General features: G+C 42.1%; 1 long non-coding RNA gene across 1 annotated transcript; it reads left to right on the forward strand.

Moving 5' to 3' along the window:
* The first annotated feature begins 7,160 nt into the window (after positions 1 to 7,160).
* Positions 7,161 to 9,647, forward strand: LOC311429639. The gene is made up of 2 exons (XR_014688316.1): positions 7,161 to 7,206; positions 8,536 to 9,647. It is a non-coding gene; the product is annotated as an uncharacterized lncRNA (long non-coding RNA).
* The last annotated feature ends 11,647 nt before the right edge of the window (positions 9,648 to 21,294 follow it).

Consider the following 21,294-nt stretch of genomic DNA (forward strand, 5'->3'; position numbering starts at 1 on the left):
GTCCCCCATGAACAGTCCCTCCTTCTCTCACCCCTCAGCAACTAGCAACATGCTCACCAATGAACCTGAGGCTTCATTATCAGTGCTCAGCAAGATGTTTCAAATCTCAGGGTTTGTCAGAAGACAGACAAAAGCTGTGAACTCAGCACTTAGACACATAAGGCAGCCCCTTTTATTCCCTCTAGATCTCACGGTGTTCGTTCTTTGCTTTTCAGACACTCAGTCATATGTGCATTACCCCTTAAGGCAATGATGATTTTTGAAAAAACCCACACTTTTAACTCAGTCAGTAGTTTAATTGACAAGAATATACATACTTTACCACCTCCAGAAAACAGGCATGAATACATGAGGAATAAAAGAAGTTTCAAAGAGGCAGCAGTTTTATTATTCTCATGTTTTCTATACTTTTCTCAGTTGTGACCAGTGATTTTGTTTCACAGTAGAAAGTCATATTCCAGCAACAAAACAATAGGATTGGAAACAAATAATAGCCTTTGACTGGAAATGAATAACTGCTTCATGGTATCTTAAGTGCCTCTAATTTCACCTGGCTTTCATCACTTATCCTTTACTAGGTCTTCTGGTTAGTTTACCTTAATGGCAAATGTCCAGTCATTTTACAGCAACTGTGGAACTCGTGTGATACAAATGTACACCTTTGTTATGCAGTGTGCACCCATGATTTATATTCTCAATATAATTTCACCAGGTACCAATATTAGTTAGAATTTCTATCATTTAGAAGATAAAATTTGGAACAGGGAAATATTTTTTTTTTCTGTTATTAATACTGAAATATATGGATGTTATTTGGTTGATTGCAACTTTTGACTTTGTGACAAAAACATAAAAACTTAGTCCACTTTAGGCAAAGCAATCTCAGTGAAAACATTATGAAACATATAACTCATAAATCACCTATGAAATGAACCAAATATCGAGGGTTGTTACCATCATTAACTTCATGCTGTCTTAATTTTCTCCCAGTAACTTAAAAGAGTGTTAAAACATGTGCATGGCTGATCTCCCATGGAAAAAATATAACTGATGGTGTGCAAGCCATTATTAGCTTTTTTTTTTTTTTCTAAAATTCTGTGCAATTATTTTAGTAGGTTTTTGTTTTGTTTTGTTTTGTTTTGTTTTGTTTTGTTTTTTATATAGGTCTGTATGCTGCATTTAGCAGCATATGTATTTAAGCCCCACAGAGCATAAAATTAAGAAATTCTAAGTATAGACCTTTTATAGTTGTGTGAAGCATGAATAGGCAATATATACACTTATATGCCCTATTTACCATTACCCTAGTCCTACTACTTTTATGAATATGGATTTTCTCCCTCTTTGCCTTTCAGTTCTTGAGTTTATTCCCATATGTTTCCTGATTTACAGTGTTTCATGCTCTGCTCCTTTGTGCTAGTCTGTAAGGACAGCCCCTTGCACTCTTGAGAAAATGAAGGATCTCAGAATGTCCATGCAGACCAGCTGAGAGGGACCATAGTGAATATCTTCTAAATGAAAATTGTGCTCAGAGTGCTAACAATGTCAGCAACTGGCATTTCTTTATATATATATGTATAAAAAATAAATATCAAAATAAATGAGTAACAAAATAACAACATAATTAAATAAATAAATGGAAAATTGTAAATTATACTGCCATTTTTCTTGTTTAGGCTACAAACTGCCCTGGATGCCTGGACCATTATTTACATTATGTTCACACAGGTTCTCAGAAATCAGTTGACTTCCACAGCCAGGGACAGATTTGCAAAGGTATCCAGTTCATTCTGACAAATATATTCTTTAAAACCCTGGCTTGATGTAGTTCTAGCTATTCTGTAAAGCCATCCTTACAGGGTTTTTACAAACTGGGTTCAGGTCGAATTTGAAAAAGTGGATCCTATGGAATCTATCCAGTGCAGTGGGATCTGTAGGTATTGTGGTGGCTTGGGGAATAAGCATTACCTCACCTCCTCCAGTAGGTAATCCAATGCAGGCTTCATTCCATCTGTACCTAGGTCAATTTTTTCTTTATTCATATAGATAGCTTATCTCATTTCTATGTTACTACGAATTCTTAGATCCCTTTCTCTTTGTCCCTTTGTTCAAAGTTACCAAAACTCCCCCATTATCTGACATTATTGTGTCACTTCTGATAAAAAATAGGTTCTGTAGTCCCATTTTTTGATGTTTATCTGAAAACTTCCTATTGGTTTGGTTCTCGTTAGCTGATCCTATGGATAGGTAGATCCAAGGTAATTAAAGATTGCTTCTGTTTGATTGGGTAGTTGTTTTGGACATTTTGCCCTTTGCTTGATACAGCAAAAAGAGAAGCTCATTTTTATGAATCATTAGCCATCGGGCTTCCATAATGCTTAAGAGTTAGTACATGTATTCTGAGAACTAATAGTACAGAAATTTAACGAAACAGAAGAGGAAATGCAGTCCAAGGCCTTCAAACAAAGAGAGCTCTCTTGAACAGGGACTTATTTTTGTGATTGGCATCTTAGACTTGTCATTTTCTACATGGAAAAAAGGTGAAAAGGGTACCTTAGAAAATCAGGCACCAAAATCTGCTACATGGGGTTCTGTAGCTCCACTAGAAAGCTTTAGAGCTGTGAAGATTGAAAAGGATTAAAAAGTCTCTGCCTTCTTTTAAGTCACCCCAGCAACATGTATCCCGAGCTGAGCATTATTTTCTGAGGAGCACACCAAGGGTGAGACCTAAGCACACAGAAGGGCACAGGCCAGCAGACACTGGCCCGATATGCGTCTCAAAAATTCCCTATTCCAAAGAATACCAATGCAGCTCTGGTCCCAGGGAGCAGCCTGGCTGACAGGTGTCACGGGTTTTAGACTGTGTTTACACATTTAGCAACCAGCTGTTACATGGTTTAAGTACTCCCACGTCTCCCTCTCACCACCAAACCCTGATAAATTACACCTCCACTAGCATCATTTCCTCCACTGACCTGGTGGGGTGGTTGATATGGCAGATAGTGACCCTGGTCAGGGTGAAAAACAAAGAAAAATATTCTTTTCTGGCTAGGGCATTTCCCTACCCAAGCTCTCCAGGCAGTTGCATGAAGGCTTGTGCTAACTCAACAGTGATGTGTAGAAGGAAAGCAGGGGGAGAAGGACTGCGGCTCTCCAGCAATAACCCAGGATGAAAACTCATTGAAGCCAATGTGCCTGCAGAGATACTGCAGCTTTCTACATCAGCTGAATGGGAGTTTCCACTTTCCTCCTTATTTTGTTCTCTGAAGGTGCTAAGCAGCCAGCAAGTGCTGTCATTTTGACTACTGCAGTGCTAAAACATCTGGGGACCCCAGTCTGTGATGAATGACAAATATATTTATATCGGTATAATTATATGGACAGAGAAGACTGTTGCTGCCACTTTGGCATATCTGAAGTCAGATCTAAATTCCTTCTCTGAAATAGCTGGAAGAGTGGCTAAGTATGACAGATTTACTCTGAACCTCCCACCAAGACACTACTTCCAGTTCTGGCAGCTATCTGTTCCCTGTCCTTTCGCATGTTCCTTTGTGGCTTTACCATTTCCCTTTCTTATCACAACATGGGACTCCATACCAGGGCGAGGAGAGGTGGCAGCATTCAGGAAGGAGCTCAGCCGACTCCAGCCCTGCACAGTTGGGTGTGCTTTGCACCCCCTCTGCCCCACTAAGCATGTAATTTGCACCCTGCAAGAAACCGATTCTCCTTGACTCCCACTCCCAGGTGCTCAGTAAGACTTGCTGACACGTAATATATGGCTGCTCGAGTGGGGACCACAGGGTGCAGCTGACTCAGAGCTGTCAGCTCCCTGCCAAGGGGCAAAATAAGAGGTGCAGGCTACAGAAGGTAGAATTCAAAACACCGCTCGTGATAAATAGCAAGCTGAGCCTGCCATAAGGCAAGCAGATGGATGTGTCGCCCTTTGGTTCTTTCCAGCTACACAAGTAGTTCTTTCTTGAGTCATGCATAGCAATGGTACAATTATTTTTGGATCACCACCAAGACATCACTGATATAACAATCTCATCTGTGGTACAACCGCTGGCAACTACTTGTTGCAGCAGTACATAGCACTGTGTTCAGATGCATTACTTTCTATTTTTAGAGGTTTTTTACAGTTCAACGTCCAATTTTCTGAGAGTGTCTAACAAGACAGAGCATGATTGTGTTTGAGTGCCCCACCTGAGATACATTAGAGGACCCTGAATTCAGTTAAGCATCAAAAAACTTCTCTGTCAAAGAGAGAGACAGTGGGACACTCAAAATACATGTTTTTTTTTTTTTGTTTGTTTGTTTGTTTTTGTTTTGTTTTTGTTTTGTTTTGTTTTGTTTTTCAGTATATTTTCTCCAGAACCTTGGGTATATTTCATAAAAATTACTGCGGGCAATTGAACTCTGCAAACATTTACTTTTCTTGGTATATTATTCAAGGACTAAGTGGGTACTCTGTGATGATGATTGTGCATTGCTGTTGTGTGTTGATTTTATCAATATATTTGCCTGTGTAGTGGTATTAGAAATGAGCCCTGGGGACTCATCCTAAGATGACCATTTGCAAGGGCTAAGGGTGAGATCTCAGAACTTCATTTAGCTGAGCTCAGGCGTCTAATTCTTAAATGGTGCAGTGCTGAGGGTCTCCATACAGCCAACGGTGAGACATCATATTTCCATCTACATGGCAGGGCCTAGTCTAAGGTTTTCCATTGTTCTAGGCAGGTATAAAACCACTGCCCTTCCTCTCATCCTACTGCACTCACCTCTGTGTGGGCTACTGCTGCCATCCTACCTCCTCATGAACTTCAACGTCCCACAGATGTGGCCAGTGCCACATGTCTGCTTCTGCACTTCCTCATGAATGTAATTTAATTCTAGAACTAGCCATTAGGAGATCCTAAGCATTGTTGTGACTCTTATTCTTTGCTGGAACTTATTTACCTGACAGACAAGTGCAGAATTTTTTTTTATCGTTTAAGATCTAGAGCAAATAGGAAACACTATGAAGAAGCTCTGGTGCTGATTTCCAGGACATTTGGGCAGGATTATAAACCTCTATTTTCCCCTCTTTCCCTTCACACCAGCAGTTGTGTCATATGCTCAGCACTTGACATGGCCACAGCTGAGCAGCAACCCATTTAGATCCGGGCTGCATCTGCCTCTAGAGACACAGGTGGAATTTGAGCCATCTGTCTAATGCTAAATGCAGAGACAGCCCAGGGATCATGCCCTTACATGACTTTTTCTTTTATTTCCTTTAAATAAATAGATTAACTATTCTTGATCTTTTTGCAAGTTTGAAAACAATGGAGAGTTGGAAACTGCATCTGGGAAAATGTTTTGGGGGGCTCCTAAGTACAATAAAGTCATTGACATACTGGAGCAAGTCCAGCAGAGATCAACCAAAATGACTAGAGGCAGAGCACATGATGTAAGAGGAAAGGCTGAGAGAGCAGCTGGGTTTGCTCAGTCTGGAGGAGCAGAGCACTGCTTAATGGGATGTTACAAAGAAGATTGAGCAACTTGATATTAGAATCAAATGTGTGACGATTAGAGAGGTCAAACATTGGAAACAGAAAGGCTGAGGAACCTCCATCTCTGGAGATATTCAAAACTCCAAAGACCCTGAGCATCCTGATGTAACTGCAAAATTTGCACTGCCTTGAGTGGGGTATTAGAGCAGACAACCTCCAGAGCTCTTTTGTAAACTAAATTATTCTATGATTCCACAACAGTTTAGTATGGGGCATGAAGGCAGGAAACCAGCAGCTGCTTGGGGGGACAAGCATGAGCACTGGGCAACAGAGGCCATATAAAATTTACATATTTTATTCATCATGGCAGTATTTCCGTCCTCTGTCACCAGATGTGTTACTGGACTACAGTGACCACATCAGATCAGTGCTGCAGTGTTCCTTGTAATGTGTTGCTTGGCTATGGCCTGCAGTCATTCCTTTTCTCCAAGGCGTGAGATGAACGTTGACACTGTGGTGACTCCTCTGGTGTCCTTTACAACAGATAGGTAACACCCAGTCACTCAATAACTTCAGTGCTAGCCTCCTGAAAAGACGATGGTTACACCAGCCTCAAAGTTGACAGGGCAGTTCTTTGACTTCCAGAATGTAAAGGGTGTATTAAGACAAACGAATGTATTACTTGTGTTTCAACATTCTCACCTAATGCATTAATATCTTGTTATCTGTTATCACACAACCACCATTGGATCCCCTCCAGTGGCAGGGACACCCATCTGACTCTGACATTTGAAATGGTAAAGATCCCTCAAAGACCTCATGTACTCAAGCCTGCACCCATACCAGGCAGTATCCTTGACCTATATTCCATTGGCAGAGATCCTTGTCCCGGATGCAAAGTCTCTTAACATTTGTTCTTAATTTAAGAGCTGGAGTTGACTCTGTCTACCCCACGATCTCTCAGAGCTCCTTCCAGCCCCTTTATTCCAGACTTCCACAGTATTAAATGTAAACCAAAAATGCTAGCTTAGCCAGGCTAATGCTGAAGGGTTGACATACAGGAAGGCAATGAAATGATGGAGTCGGGATCCATGAAGAGGAACTTTGGACGTGCTTGGAAAAGAACACATATAATCTGTTCATTATAAACACAGGAAATCTTCTTTGACTCAATAAGCACTCAGACACCTGGAGAGTGACATGTGATACAGGGAATACTGAAATCCACACTGGAAACCAAATTTTGTGCTGTCAAACTGGCATATATATTTTTCTTGTGCAGTTGAAAACCTTGTACCTAAAAGCCTAATAAAATACAATAACTGATACAGTATCAGTCAGTATAAAAATAATAATAATAATAATAAAAAGATAAACTCAAAAGGGGTATGACTTCACAAAGGGATGAATCATGGATAATTTAAGGAACCCTCTACTGGTTTCTGCCAGTTGCATCAGGTACCTGAGTGAGTAACACCTTAACTGCTGCCGCTCCTTGCCAACTGGTTCAAGAGCTCTTCTCCTGGATGGAAGACAAACAGGAGGAAAAAACACACCCCGGGGCTGTATTTAGTGACATGAGTCAGGGTGTGGGGCACCTCTGCTGGAGGCACCTCTGTTTCACCCTGTTTGTTGCAAGGGCTTAGGAAGGTGGGTTTGGCCAGTTACTGCAGAGGGTGGAGGCTTCTTCGAGGGTAAACGGCCACATGAGCACAAGGTAGAGGCCAACAGGGTTGCTTTCAGGATGACTCAAGAGACTAGGAGGAAGGTGCATAGTGGCTGTCTGTGGTGGTGCCCTGCTGGCTGATTTGGCCCCTAAGCCTGCTCACGGGGAAGGCTGGGGTGGGTGGTGGGAGCTGCAACAGCACTGTCCTGGGGCAGGGCGCTGCCACTGAGTCACCACCAGCCAGACAGGCTGACACACTTCGAATCTGCTAGGCAATAAACTGAGTAATGCCTGATAAACTGAAGGCAAAAGGCAGTGTAAATAGCACACGGCTGCACTGCCACCCCCTTCCCCTCCCCCCCCCCCCCCCCCAGTCTCCTTCCCTTGTAAATCCACAAGGAAACGTCCACAGGTGTCCATGGTCCCATGGTCAGGATCAGGGTTTGGTCCACCCCACTGTGCCCGCTTGAAAGGTGGTTGTGGGACTAAGAGGTGCTGCCGCTGGCCCTACAGAGCCTTAGGTGCTAACCTTTTGTCCTTTAAAAGGTCACTCCCCTCTTCAGTGCTTAGGGGTGATAACAAGGGTTGATGGTTAACCTCAGCTGTCTTGCTCTCATGGTAGTAACCACCACTGAAGTTTATCAAGGGTTTGGCATGGGGAGTGCTGAAGTGTAACAGGAAGTGAGGAGAAAATGTGTGCAAAAACAGGAAAAGGAGGGGAAACTGGGTGAATTTAAGAGGCCAGGGCTGCGTTGGACGGACTAAAGGCCAGACTGAGCCTCAGGGTGGAAGAGGGAAGGGGGCAGGTCACATCAGATGAAATGGAGAGGGCAAATACAGGCAGCAGCCAGGCTATCCCTGTTACTGGCAGTGCACTTGTCTCAGGCATGAGGGTGCTGCTAAGGTTTGCGAGGAGATCAGATTGGGAATCTTTATTTTAATCCTGTGAAAATGTTTGAGGTTTCTGAGCAGAAGAGCAGCCGTCTAAATGATGGAGACAAGAGCCAGCTCCATAATGGACTGTAAACTCCTATCTTGGCTACATGAGTGACAGTCTGTAGACGGGTACTTGGAAAGCATTCTTGGAGAATTCAACATTTTCCCTGCATCACCAACCCTGCCCTATGAAGTGGCTGTGCTTACAGGGCTATCCTCCTAACTTCAGTGTAGAGCAGGACAAATCCCAGGGAAATCAACAGATTTTAACTTCCCAGAAGCCATTCATGAGAAAACTACGGCAGACAACACTAAAAGCTTTTTAATGCAGAGCATCTTGAATGCAATCCACCTCTGTTGCTGCTGCTGCCGTTATTACTATTAACACGTTTAATAATGAATCGTGCTTTCTCCCTGACAATTGCATTTGAAATGTTCCCCCAGTAGGAGCTGGATGAGCTGCTTTGCCAGAGAGGAGGATATTTCTAGGCTCGTGCACTGTGGCAGGCTGAGGGGAACAGGCTCTCCAGACACCCTGCTGCCTGGCACTGCTTCTGCTCCAGGGTGGCAGGCGGGGAGCTCCACTGTTGTTGGACAAGAGTGCAGCCTTGCCCTATAGATGAGGTCTTATTTCGTCCAGAATTTTGAAATGAGAAATGCAGCAGACATGACTTCACAAGCCTCAGCCCTGTGGGAGAAAATAATAATAAAAAAAACACTGCCCCAAAACACATGTGGTTGTCCTTGGGAAAAGGATGGATTTCCTCTTACTGTAGACTTCCTGCTGAACTGCACGGGGATTGCAGGAACAGCTCAGCATGGGGGGATGGAGCAAGCCAGCCATACCTCATGGACTCCCGTAGCTGCACCTGGTACCAGGTCTCTCCCTCTGGCCACCCTCACCGAGCCCTCACTGAGCCCCATTGCACCAGGAAGCCCAAATGGACACAGCTGAAGTGCTCGCACCAGCATCCTGTGCTACATGGGCACCCAGCAGCCTGTGCCAGCCTTGAGGCCCTGAGGTGTTTGTGCACGTCCATGGGCACTGCTGGCACAAAATGGGTCGTAATAGGCACCCTGCTCCTGAGGTGTGAGTCTAATTTGAAATTGTTGAGACACTGACCTTTATGAGACAGAAAAAAATGCTGTAAATCACAGCTTACATATAGCATTTAAAACTGATGTTCAGCTTGCAATATGCTTCCCAGCAGAGCTATGCATGAACATGGAAAACATCTGCATTTTAGTTTAATTTTCATGTAGAGAGTGCTAAAACTATGTTAAAAAAAAAAAAAAAAAAAAAAAAAAAGCCCTTCACACAGTGCTTACTGCTTTTGTGCTCAATGCTGAATTTTTTTTTGTCTCTTAATTGGTTTTGTATCCACTATAACATAACCTCACTTAGGCAGCACACAGTAGGTGCTTTGGTCCTTTTACCACTTTACTCAATATGTGCACTGGGTGCATTTGCAGAAGCTCGTGCTGTGTTTTAACTAGTTTTGACTCAACTGCAGAATTCTAATTTGTCAAATAAAATTGGTAAGACAAGTCTGAGGCTCAGCCTGTTGTTTTCAAGGTAATATATAAGTGTATGCATATTCGCTTTCCAAAATATACAATATAAAAAAAAAAAAAAAAAAAAAAAAAAAAGGAGCAGGAAGGCATAAGAGATGTTTAAAATATTTTCATAAACTGCACAATGATCGGCTCTTCCGGGTTCAGTACAATCTCTTTCTCTGGCCAAACATGGTAAGGAAGTGACTCTGTTCCCCCCAGCACACACTTCCAAGTAGCTCTTTTCAACAGCTAGAGGAAGTGAGAAAGGTCTGCTCTTCTTTACGGCTGCTAGCTTAGCTTTAAAAAGAGCCAGCAGTCTGCAGAGACATCCTAATTGTATCAAACAAAGGAGGAAGTGATTAAAAACAGCTCGTTCCAAAGATTCATCCCGAACAGTGGACTGTTCTTAGGTTACCCTGAATATGAAGATAAAAATGCACTCGAGATCAGGATTTCCATAAAAAGGAGCCCAGAACAACATAAGGTCCTGTGCCAGCCTGCCCCAATGCCCGCAGCTGGTGGCAGCCCCTTGCTGTCTTCCGGGGTCTCCCTCCTTCAGCTCCTGGTGACAGGACTGCGACACTTCAACTTGCATGGAGCCGCTTCTGTCCCTGCTTCCCACCCCAGGCTTGGCTGCTGTTCTGGTCATTTACCCTAGGGCCACACTGTTTATCCAAAACAGCATTTCAGAGCACTTTTTTACTTGTATGTGTGCTCAGGTCTCCAGCGTGGGGGTCAGGTGGTGGTGCAGGGAGGAGGAGGGTTGTTGTCAGCCGGTAATTGTGGCAGGAAGCGGCCCTGCTTCATGGCTGGGCCTTTTCCCCTCCTCTTTCCCCTGCCTTCACAGCGCTGCAGGCTGCTCCCCGCTGCCCTGCCCACGCTCTCAGCCCCACACCTCTCATGTCCGAGGGGCACCTACCTGCTCCTCAGCCTGCAGCTGGGTGCTTGCCAGTTTGGTGACACAGAAATGAAGCAAGCTGGTCACAGCAAGCAACGATTTAGTGGAGAAAAAAAAAAAATGGAATTAGTCAAATTGGACATTTGGGATGGGATCTGGCTCATGAATCATTGTCTGCCTGCACAAGAAATGCCTAAGGTCCTGTGGTCATTAGTGGGAAGCTGGTCACTGCAGGCCCAGGAGGTGAGGGAGCGCATACCCAGGAGATGCTTCCAAGTGGCCACTGGTGTTGCTAAAATTCAGTGTGTTAATCCGTGAACTAAACCTTCCACACTTTGTGAAATAAATGAACAGTGTATATTTTTACTGTGTGGTGTGAAAATGTTTGCATTCGCTCGTTTTCATTGTGCTTGCTTGATTTCTGGTGAAAGCCTGTACCCTGCACCGTGGTTTTCCACCTCAGTGGTTCACAATCAAAGCGGTGGGGATCGGTCCCACTCTCAGGGTGTGTGCAAGCATGCCAAGAGGCCACCAAAAGCCACTTCTACCTCCTGACAGTGACCATGGAGCCCTCGTGCAACCCAGCACAGGTTGTGCAAGGAGGTGCTGAAGCTGGCTAATGGCTTTGTGACCCTGGTATGGTGACAGTGCCTCTGAGGTGACTCTGGAGACCAGCCTGCCCTGAAGTGGTTGCAGATGAGTGTTTTCTTCTGCAAGGAAGACACACCCAGGCTGGAATCAATGTTAAAACCTTGACTCATTAAATGAATTATAGCTGCCTCTGAAGGGGAGAAGGTAGAGCTTCAGCTCTGGTCCATAAGGTTTTCTTGGCTATATGCATATGTGGACATAAAGCCCTCACTGCACCAAGTCACAAAAGGTGTGATCACTTATCAATAAGAGAGGGTATGTCTGTAAAGCAGGGCTGGACAGAAAATAATAGAATAGCCTTTGTTTGTATCAATAAAACACTGTCTGAAGTAACATAATGTTCAAGTAAGTAATGAAAAGCTTAAAGAGAGAGACTGGCAGAAGACTGTGGTCCCTTGACAGGAGGAAGGCTGAGGCCTGTTGATTTGGGCCATGCATTTCAGCTGGGCTCCACTTGAAGCCTTCTGGCCTCTCAGGAAGGAGCATTGAGCAATGTTTCTGAAAGATAGGGAGCGACAGCTTTAGGGACAACTGAAGGAATACCCACAGAAGCACACTCCATATTTTTATCCTCTATCCAGAGCTGCTGAACTTCATATGCATCTGTGAATCTATTACTTTCTAACCATAAAACTGTGTTTTTGTGTTTTGATATGAATTGATCTGAGAATTTCACTGAACAGTATTTATTTTTAGATAATTGAAGAAGAGGCAGTTGATTGTAGACCTTCACAAGTGGTTTAGCAATTAAATAGAAAACGAATAAAAGGATGACTTGATGTTTTCAGTGGCAATTTGGCAGCAATTTTCACAGATACAATAGTGCAGCATACAAAATGTATCTCTTTTCCTATCATGGCTGGCAGGAGCCAGATATCGTACTTCCTTTTTTACCTACAAATACATCTCAGAAAATTTGTATTTTGAATATTTATAATGCAATGTCAGAAAAACTCACTGACTAATGCTCTTTGCGGATTTTCCCATTAATAATAGCTTCTGGAAGTAATTCCTTATAACTGAATAATGTATTGATTTGTACACTAGAGTCCTGCCCTGAGTTTTTTTAAAAGTAATTTATGACTATAATATCATGTGAAGTTTCAAAGTTCTTCCACTTAGCAGTTCACAAAAACAAATTGTTTTCATGTTTTTAAGAGGAGTGAGAAATACAGAAGGATGAAAAAATTCAATAAATATTTGCGATATGACAATTTATGAGGAATTATTAAAGTACATGACTTTCCTTTTAAGTTATGTTCAGTTGTTACAAAATTGCAGAGCAATTGTTCTAGAAAATCTGAACTTTAAAAAAAAAATTACTCCATTCAATACTTTTTCTATAGCTTAGAATTGTCATTATTTACTTATTATTTATTATTCTCATTAATGCACTTGAGAATAAATTATTCTCAATAGTATTTATATTTAGTAGAGATAGCTTCATTGCAGCTTTTTTTTGGAATTGACCAGAAAACAATAAAAAGTTATATTTGTACCTTGTTAAGTTCTCATTTCACTCTTTTGACTTTTACATTAATAAAAAGAAACAACTTTCTATATCAGCCTTTCACTAGTTATTACTGCCTTTATTAGTACTTCTATTAAAAGGGAAAAACTATTTTTTAAACCCTGGAATATTTTACTAAACACTTATTTTCTGTGCTTTCTGTGAATAAGCAGTTCACATGCCTTGAACATTGCTGAAATTTTAATTGCAAACATTTATGTCATGAGATTGAGTGGGTTTCACACAGGACTTAGAGCAGAGACCAGGTGAGAAGGTCAAGGGGGATCAGGATGAGTGAGGTTAGCAGCATGCTTCAGGGACAGGTTTGTAAACCAACAGTATCCAATTTTCTTGCTATTGACCTTGGCACAGGAACTTGATATAAGCTCAAGACATTTGCTAGTAATACAAAGTGGCATGGGGTTGATAATGCTGGAAAGGACGGGATCATCGTCATCATCCTCAAAACACTGGAGGACCCTGTGAATTGGAGCAACAAGAAAAGGGTGAATTACAGAAGCATAAAGTGCAAAGCCATGTACATGGACTCATAAGAAGCAGGGTTGCCATCTCAGAGGCAGCAGGAAAAATGAAGTGTGAACCAGAAGCTGAAGATCAAGATCATCAGTGTGATACAACTGGGATTCAATCTAAAGGTACAGGGAGAAGCAGAACTGAATGGTTTGTTGTAGTCCCAGGTAGTCCTTTACCAGCCCTGTATGGCTGTGCTTCTATGATGCATCAATCAAAGCATTTCAGCAGAAAAGAGAAGTTTTAGTACAATACAGGGAATATGTATGAATACCTAAAGAATATTAGAGTTACTTTATATAAACCAAACCAAACCAAACCAAACCAACCAAACAAACAAACAAAAACAAACAGAAACAAAATAAAACAAAACAAAACAAAACAACAACAACAACAAAACAGCATTGAAACAGGAGAAGAGAAAAGCTACCAAGGTAATATATCAGGGAACTTAGAATAGCTAATGAGATGAGATTATTGGATCCTGCCTTATTTAGCTGAGCAAAAAGAAAGTTGGGAAAAATAGGATTACTTCTAAATACATTAGACTAAGAGAAAATACTAAAGAAGCATGTTTGAAAATAGAGGATAATGTTAGTGATACAGGTGGTTCTGGATTTAGAAACTAAACTTGTGAAACATCACCTGCCAGCTTCCTCCTTAACTGAGTAACCAGTTTTGGGAAGACATGCATGGGGATTTCTACCTTTGCCTTAACTTGAGATGTTGGCCACAGTTAGAGATGGCAAGCTGGACAGGCACTGCTGACTGCTTCTTTGGCATGCCTTGCTGATTTGCTCAAGGTTAAACTAATTACCTGATTTAAGACCATAAGCAGATTTCCTTGACTGGATTAGAAGGGACTTCTAGGGGAGGGAAAATGCATTATTATTATTATTTATTTATTTATGCACAAACGGAGGGGAGAAATCTCTATTGACACTTCATAAACTTGCTGCTAACACAGGCGCCTAGGATGGTCATGATGGCTTACACTTGATTTCTCTGTCAATCCAGAGGGTGGACTTTTGTAGAACTCCCTTATTTGTGAATTAGAATGCTGAAAGGACTTTTGTGGCTTATGGCAGTGACCTGTGGGTTGGACTGAATTACATCTCTCCTGTGAGTTACCTGTGACAGTGGGCTGGGCTGGACTCAGTCTCAGACAAAACTGAGCCCTGGATGCCAGGTCCTCCAGAAGATACAGTATCTGGGATGCCTTGGTGCTTGGGTTTTGCCTCATGTGGAAGCAGCAGCTGGGGAACCTGTGTTTTGCCCCAGAGCGAGTTACATCTGAGTGTGCTAGGCTGGATGCAGCCTCAGTGATCCAGCCTGACTGCTAATCTGCAAGTAAATCATTCAAATAGAGAGCAGTCTCATAACAAACAATGTTTTATGGTTTCTAGTGCTCTTTGGGTTTTCTCAAGGATTTCACACAAGAACTGAACTGGCCCTGTCCCGCATAGTTTGTTAGATAAGATGAGCTCACACATGGTTATTGCCAACATATGTGCAATGAAGCACAACAGAAAGAGGAGCACTGAGCCCTTTTTAGGGCATCTACAGTTTGGACAGAGAGAAGTTTGATAATGTCTATTAACAGACTGGGAAAGAGCTACTTTTTTTTTTTTTTTTTTTTTTTTTTTTTTTTTTTTTTTCTGTGTAAACACAGAAGTATGGTGAGAGTCATCACCAACTTGAGGAACTATTGACTTTAGAAATGAACTGCTAATCCACATACACTAGGAGCTGAGACCTGAACTGTTGTTCTGTATCACACTGCTAACCAGATCTGTCACCATGCTGTTTGCTCCCTCTTTGTCTCCCTCTTTTTCTGGGAGTTCAAGATCAGTTCCATGTGCTTTTAGGCAGGAGATAGCATAAAGGAAAAAAAGACCTCAAAATATAGCTCATTCCTTCGTGAGGTGTGTCCTATCTACATATGTCTAGGTGAATAGTTAGGTGGCAGAAAGATATTATTAGGAGTAATTGCTGGTGATGAGCAGTTGCAGACTCTCCTTTAAAATGTGCCCTTGCATGGAGATATTACAAAAAAAAAAAAAAAAAAAAAAAAAGCTTCATAAATATTTTTAAAGAACCCACTCTACAGTACAGTACAGAACATGCCTGTTTAAAAAGAATACTGAGAAAATTGTAGTTTGCAATAAAAATGCAGTCTTTTTTGAACCTGCAAAATATTGCACTGTATATGAAACAGTCATTTATAATAAACACAGCACTGACTCCATGAGCATCATTTACATGCTAAAATCAAGGGGGCTTATTTATTCTAACTTAAATTGAAAAGATTATTTTTTTCATGAGGATCAAAAGCAGAAAAACTCATAAGAATATTAAGGGATATTCATGAGTGCCAAGAGAAGAAGAAGAAAAAAAGACAACTGTGAATGGAAAAGCGTTTTGGAGTTATTTGCTGCAAGCAGTGTCTGAATTTCTGCAGATATGTGTATACATCTTCCGGATGTGCACATTCTGCCTGTTATTGTTTAAAGTTCTCTTATTTCAGATGTTTATACCTGCTAAAAATTAGTTATCCACAAAGATTACTGTTCAGGTGAAATTCTGCAGGCAAGTGCTTATCTCGGGAAAGACATTATTATTATTATTATTACTAATCCAGCTGCATTGTGCAGTTCTACAGTTTTGTGTGAGACTTGCTGTACTTGTTTTATGTAGTGCATTCAAAGAAGCTGCATGTTAACAAGAAAAACTGTAAGAATCGTAATGACCTGATGTGTTTCGGTGCTGTACTTTAAATTTAGTCTCTGGTCTCTTCACAACAGGTATTGTTCCAGGTTTGCTGGGGGAGATAAATCTCACTAACTTTCATGAACTGTAGACAGAAGCAGTGGTCCTGTGCAAAACTTCTATCAAATTTGAGAGTGAATTTAAAGAAGTGGGTGTCTGCACACAGCACCATTTTACTTCACAGTGATATTTTAGTAAGATCTTCTGAATCATTAGTAGTAGGACACAGAACTCCTCATTGATAAATTTCAAAGACCAAATTTTTATAACAGTGTCTGGAAATTCTCAATGCCCTCTGTACTACGGTTTGGAAAAGCCTAATTTTCATTGCATTACATGTCCTGTAAATAAGTCAGTATCTTCCTGGGTGGGGTGAACTAAGCCAGTGTGTTTTTTTTCCTGATGAGGAGCTCACCTGAACCCTCCTTCTACCTATGTCATGGAATGCAGGGAATGAGTTTCACTTGAGGGGCCAGGAAAGGGAAGCCAGGACAGTGCCATTTTCAATCAGAGCAGCTGTTTGCAAAATGAACATCTGCTCTTAGATTAGCGTGTGCATGCTGAGAGGTGTTCTGCAACATGTAATATAAAGGCTACAAAATCTGAGACAATGGGATAAATTAGGAGGGGGAATGTTGACAGTGTTATGGGTTTGACTTTGTCCATTGAGTCCTCAGGCCTTGGGCATCATTTTACTGGGCATTGTAGAAAACACAGTATAAAGTTTCTGTTGCTACCTTCCCTTAGTGAGCACCTCCTAGCAGGCATGAACCACGGTCTATTTGCCTGTGAAGGGTGGATGTGGAAGGAGGCTGTCTCTTTCCCATTGCCCTGGCAAGGGGAGCAGTGAGGCTGTCAGTCACTTTTTCAGTCTTTAGAGAGCTTGTCTGCAGCCTTTACCTGGTGTAAGGAGACAAAGAGAGGGCCCCTGGATCAACAGCTCAGGCCTAATAATAGCTGCAGGGCAACCTTGAGAGGCTGTGGTAGAGTTTACCCTGTATCCCGCTCCCCTCCCCCTTGCTTCGTTTTGCATCCTGCATGCAGAGGAGCCTGATACAGTGATAATCAACAGGCCCTGGGCCCTGACAGCCAGATAATCCAGGAGCTAGAGAGGCTGCTTTGCAAGGGGAGGCCCTGAGGGCTCTTCCAGCTGGAGCAGCTTCAGGATCCTGAAACAAAAGCTGAGTAGATGAGGGGGACAGGGAGGTGGCCTACAACCTCCCAGCTGTCCAAGGAGTGGACTCAGTTATTCATTTCCTCAGAGTGCTGAGGATAAAATGAAAAGGGCATCTGCTTCAGCCTTTTTTTCTCCAAGTGAGCACAGTACTGTGCCTGCCTATGGGCGAGGTGATCAAGCAATGCTATGTCTGGCTGCTAAAATGGGATGCTGGGGTGTACTAGTGAAGATGAGCATACTGGTGCCACGCACAGATGCTGCCTGAACTACCAGTGTCCCTCTCCTGCCCAAAGCCGCAGCTGGCAGCTGGAACCATCGTTCTTAGTGCCACCAGCACTTGGAACCCACTTTCTCACCCATCCTCCTGGGATTTATGCAACGGTCCTTTAATATCTCCACCCACGTGGAAAGACACCCTTAAAGGAGAGAGAAGAAGTCCAGCTGGTGGGGGTCATTGCTTTTTGTTCTGTTTGTGCAGTGTGAGAAGTTCCTACACGCAGTAATCTCCCCAGCTGACAAAAAAAATTATGGACTGTACTATATGAAGCTGTGTGAAAGCCAGAAGCAACCACATCTTCACAAAGACTTTTCTCAGTGTTCACAAATGAGAGGAGAGAAGACCAAACCCCAAGAGCTGCTCTGAACTTTAACTCAGCAAGTGTTTAAGCATGTGCCTAACTTTTAACTGCTCAGATAATCCCATGCTTAAACTTGCTGCTTGTGTTGCTTGACTGTGGTCAAAAGGTCCTTGGGACTCTCAGTGAATGAGGACTGAGGGTATTCAGGGAACTGAAAATAATAGTTTGACTCCTGCTTACCTAGCTCAGTTGTGTCATTCCATTCACAGTGTGAGTGCTCATATAAATAAATTGAATAGGATCTGATCCAGGCTTTGCACCTAGTAGGAAATAATCCCTCTTCTGGGTTTTGAGAGCAGTTTCTCAGACAGCTTTTATTTGTTCGGCCCCTAAACAGATGGATTGCCTCCAAACCCTATCAGATTCTGATTAAATTGTTGTGCAGGAGTCAACAGGTACATATTGAATAGGCTGTGAGATTATTTGCCATCCTGAGTGACAGCACCATGTTTAATTAGAGAAAGAGAAATGAGGCTGGAGTAACGAGACACAGAGCTGTGGCAGGAGCTCAGATGGAGCCAGGGGAGTGGGTACCTAATACAGTCTGCAGACCTTTGACCAGAGGTTTCAGGGTCTTCTCTGAGGATTGATTAAGCTGCATCTTTTATTTTCCTTCTGCCTGTTTTTCATGCAAATTGAGCATGCCGTAAGAGTGAGCAGGTGGTGTATCTGTAATGTGGCCCAGGCAGTAAAAAGAGAAAAATTCCCTTAAAGAAATGCTAGACCTCTAAGAGGATTTTGAGCTGGAGGATAAGGAAGTTCTGAAATCTTAAAATAGGAAGGAAAGCCTTTATTCGCCTTGCTGCTGATGGTTGTACTTCCTGTTGTGAACCCTACAGTGTTTCATAACAGCTTGGCTACTGCTAAGTCTACTGCTGTAATGAGGAACAAGGATTCCTAGTTCCTCCACTATCTGCCAGAGTTAAAGGTCTCTTTTATCCAGTGCTGACAGAAATTATAATAGGAACTGAATGGAAAAAAATATGGGGGGCAAAATTCCCCACTAGTTGAAGAAAAATTATGATCTCCATGTTCCCAGAGCAAACCTCATGCGGTTCGTGGGTGGAAATGACCACACTATTTTTTTAAAAGGCTTTGTAAAAGTTGTCTGTGCATCAAGGCTCTCAGGTGCACTCACTGTTGGAGGAGAAAAACAAGGGCAGGATGGGAGGCTGCAGACGGGGAGGTAGCTCTGAACCATCCCCAGGACTGGTGCCATCTCATGCCAGCTCCTCAGGGGCTGTTCTGCCACAGCAAGGCAAGCGGACTCCAATGTGCTGTATGTAGCCTTCTCTCCTACTTCTTTAATCTGCTACTCTGACCCTTGCTATACCCTCAGGCTGTGGCCAGTGGAGGTGGGGGAGGGCCGGAAAAGAGAAAGAGTGAAATTTTTGATAAAGAACCTCTGTGCTGCTATACATGGTGGTTATGCACGTGCACACATGCACACAAGCCTGGGCTCAGAATATTGCTCAGAATATTGCTTAAATGCCTTTTGGACCTTTTGATTCAGCTTCTGAAACTTATATGGATGTCTAATTCTCCGCTTATGCCTTTGTACTAACTAGCAAGAGGAAGTGCTACAGCCTAAAGTGCTGCAGAGCCCCTCAACAGATCTGCAGCTCTGTAAAAGGAGTGGGGGTGGGAACATAGTATTTGTATATTGATAAGGCATAATAACTTCCACAGCGGTTACTGCAGTTTAAGTTTACAGTATTTTCAAAGTAAATCTAGTTAAGCTTTGTTCACTAGCAATACACCCACACAACAAATACCATGGTAAGTGGCAATAAGTTAAAACCTGGAAATACAGCCATGGAACACAATAAAATACCTGTGGAGACAGGTAACACATAAGTTACAGAAGTAGTTCTGAATCATTGTATTAGCAGAGAGATGTCTTGTTTGGCTGTACTTTATCCTACAACACTACTGAGACAAAGAGTTTACATAGCAGATTTGTTAGCTAGTGTCCTTTAAGTAGATAATAGGAAATGTCCAAAGAAATTGAGAGGAATTTGGGAGAATAAAAGGGTTTAGAGCACAGCTTGTGATGTTTACCAACATATCTGCTCTGCTGAAAAGCTGTATTTGAACAGAATAATGCTGTTTGTCTTATGATTCAAAATTCCTACGCAGAATAGAGCAAGCTTTCATTTTCACAGCATAGTAATTTCATATGTAATCAGCAGTGGTCTCCAATGTTTATCAGATTTTTGCCTTTCCTTTCATTTCCCCTTCTTCCCTTTCCACATTCTTTCTCTGTATTAGGAAATTTGTATTGCATTCTATTACTGAAACAGAAACATCCTCAGATAAGATACTCCTTTCTGTATCTAAGAAATCTTTCCTGATCAAAGTTACACTAAAATTGCTTTTCTTCAGAAATTGTTCAATTTGCAGGGAAACTGCATTTCTCCACAGGCTGCCAATCTCACTTCATCAGAAGGAATCCTGACCTTCTCTAGCCTAAGTTCTGTGAAAAGTCATTATCAAGCTGCCTTGAAGATGACAAGCATCTACCGAGTAGGTTATTAACAATATGTGTTATACAGGCTTCCCAGGGCTATTCAACACATCTACCTTTTCCTGACCTCGGTGGACAAACTGTTATCAAGACTTCCAGAAAATTGCTAGCCCCTACCAGGGGGTTGGGAGACTATGGGTTTTGTTGCAGTAGGAAATATTTCCATCCTTTGGCTGAAGTAATATTTTATCCCATCTTGGAGACTATTGATGGACCACAGGTAATCAGAAAGACAGAGCCCTGCTGCATGATAGCAATGGACAGTAATGAAGTGGTCTTGATAAGAAACTAAGATGGAAACCCAATTTAATTTCAGGTGAAGATTTAAAAGCAGACATCTACAGGCATGATCATTTGATGTGTCTCAAGCGGAGCCAAAAGCAGGTTTTTACCTTAACAGGCTAGAAGAGACTCAGAATTTTTCCTTTTGTTAGCAAAATTTTGGATATGTTAACTGCATCTATTTGAAGTCTGAAGGGGAAGCTTTAATGAAGGAATTTTGAAGCTGAGAATATGGGCCTGACTAGGAAAGTATAACTATGTCGTTGGGTTGAACTCTCATTGACCTCATTTACTCCTCATACCTTTCCAGGAGTGGAAAGAGGTACCCCACCCTCCCACATCCCAGAGCAGAGAAATTTCAACAAGATGAAAAATCAGAGACCTAAATTTGGAAATGGGATAATAGAAGAAATATACATATATATATTTCAGATTTTTTCCCCAATGATTAAAAAATAATAATAATAAAATGTGGAGCTAGAAAGGAAGTAAAGAGAAGTCAGCATTGGTGGGATGTGAAAACAGTCTTACTCTACCTACTTGGTCTTGGAGAGTAAAATCCTGTCAGTGCAGAAGGGTGGTTTCCTGGTATATCTCAGCCTGTTTTGAAATTCAGTATATGTTACTTTACAGCGACTCAGCTCCTGGCACAGCCTGAAGAAA

The sequence above is a fragment of the Aythya ferina genome (assembly GCF_964211825.1).
Source record: "Aythya ferina genome assembly, chromosome: 1".
NCBI classification, from domain to species: domain Eukaryota; kingdom Metazoa; phylum Chordata; class Aves; order Anseriformes; family Anatidae; genus Aythya; species Aythya ferina.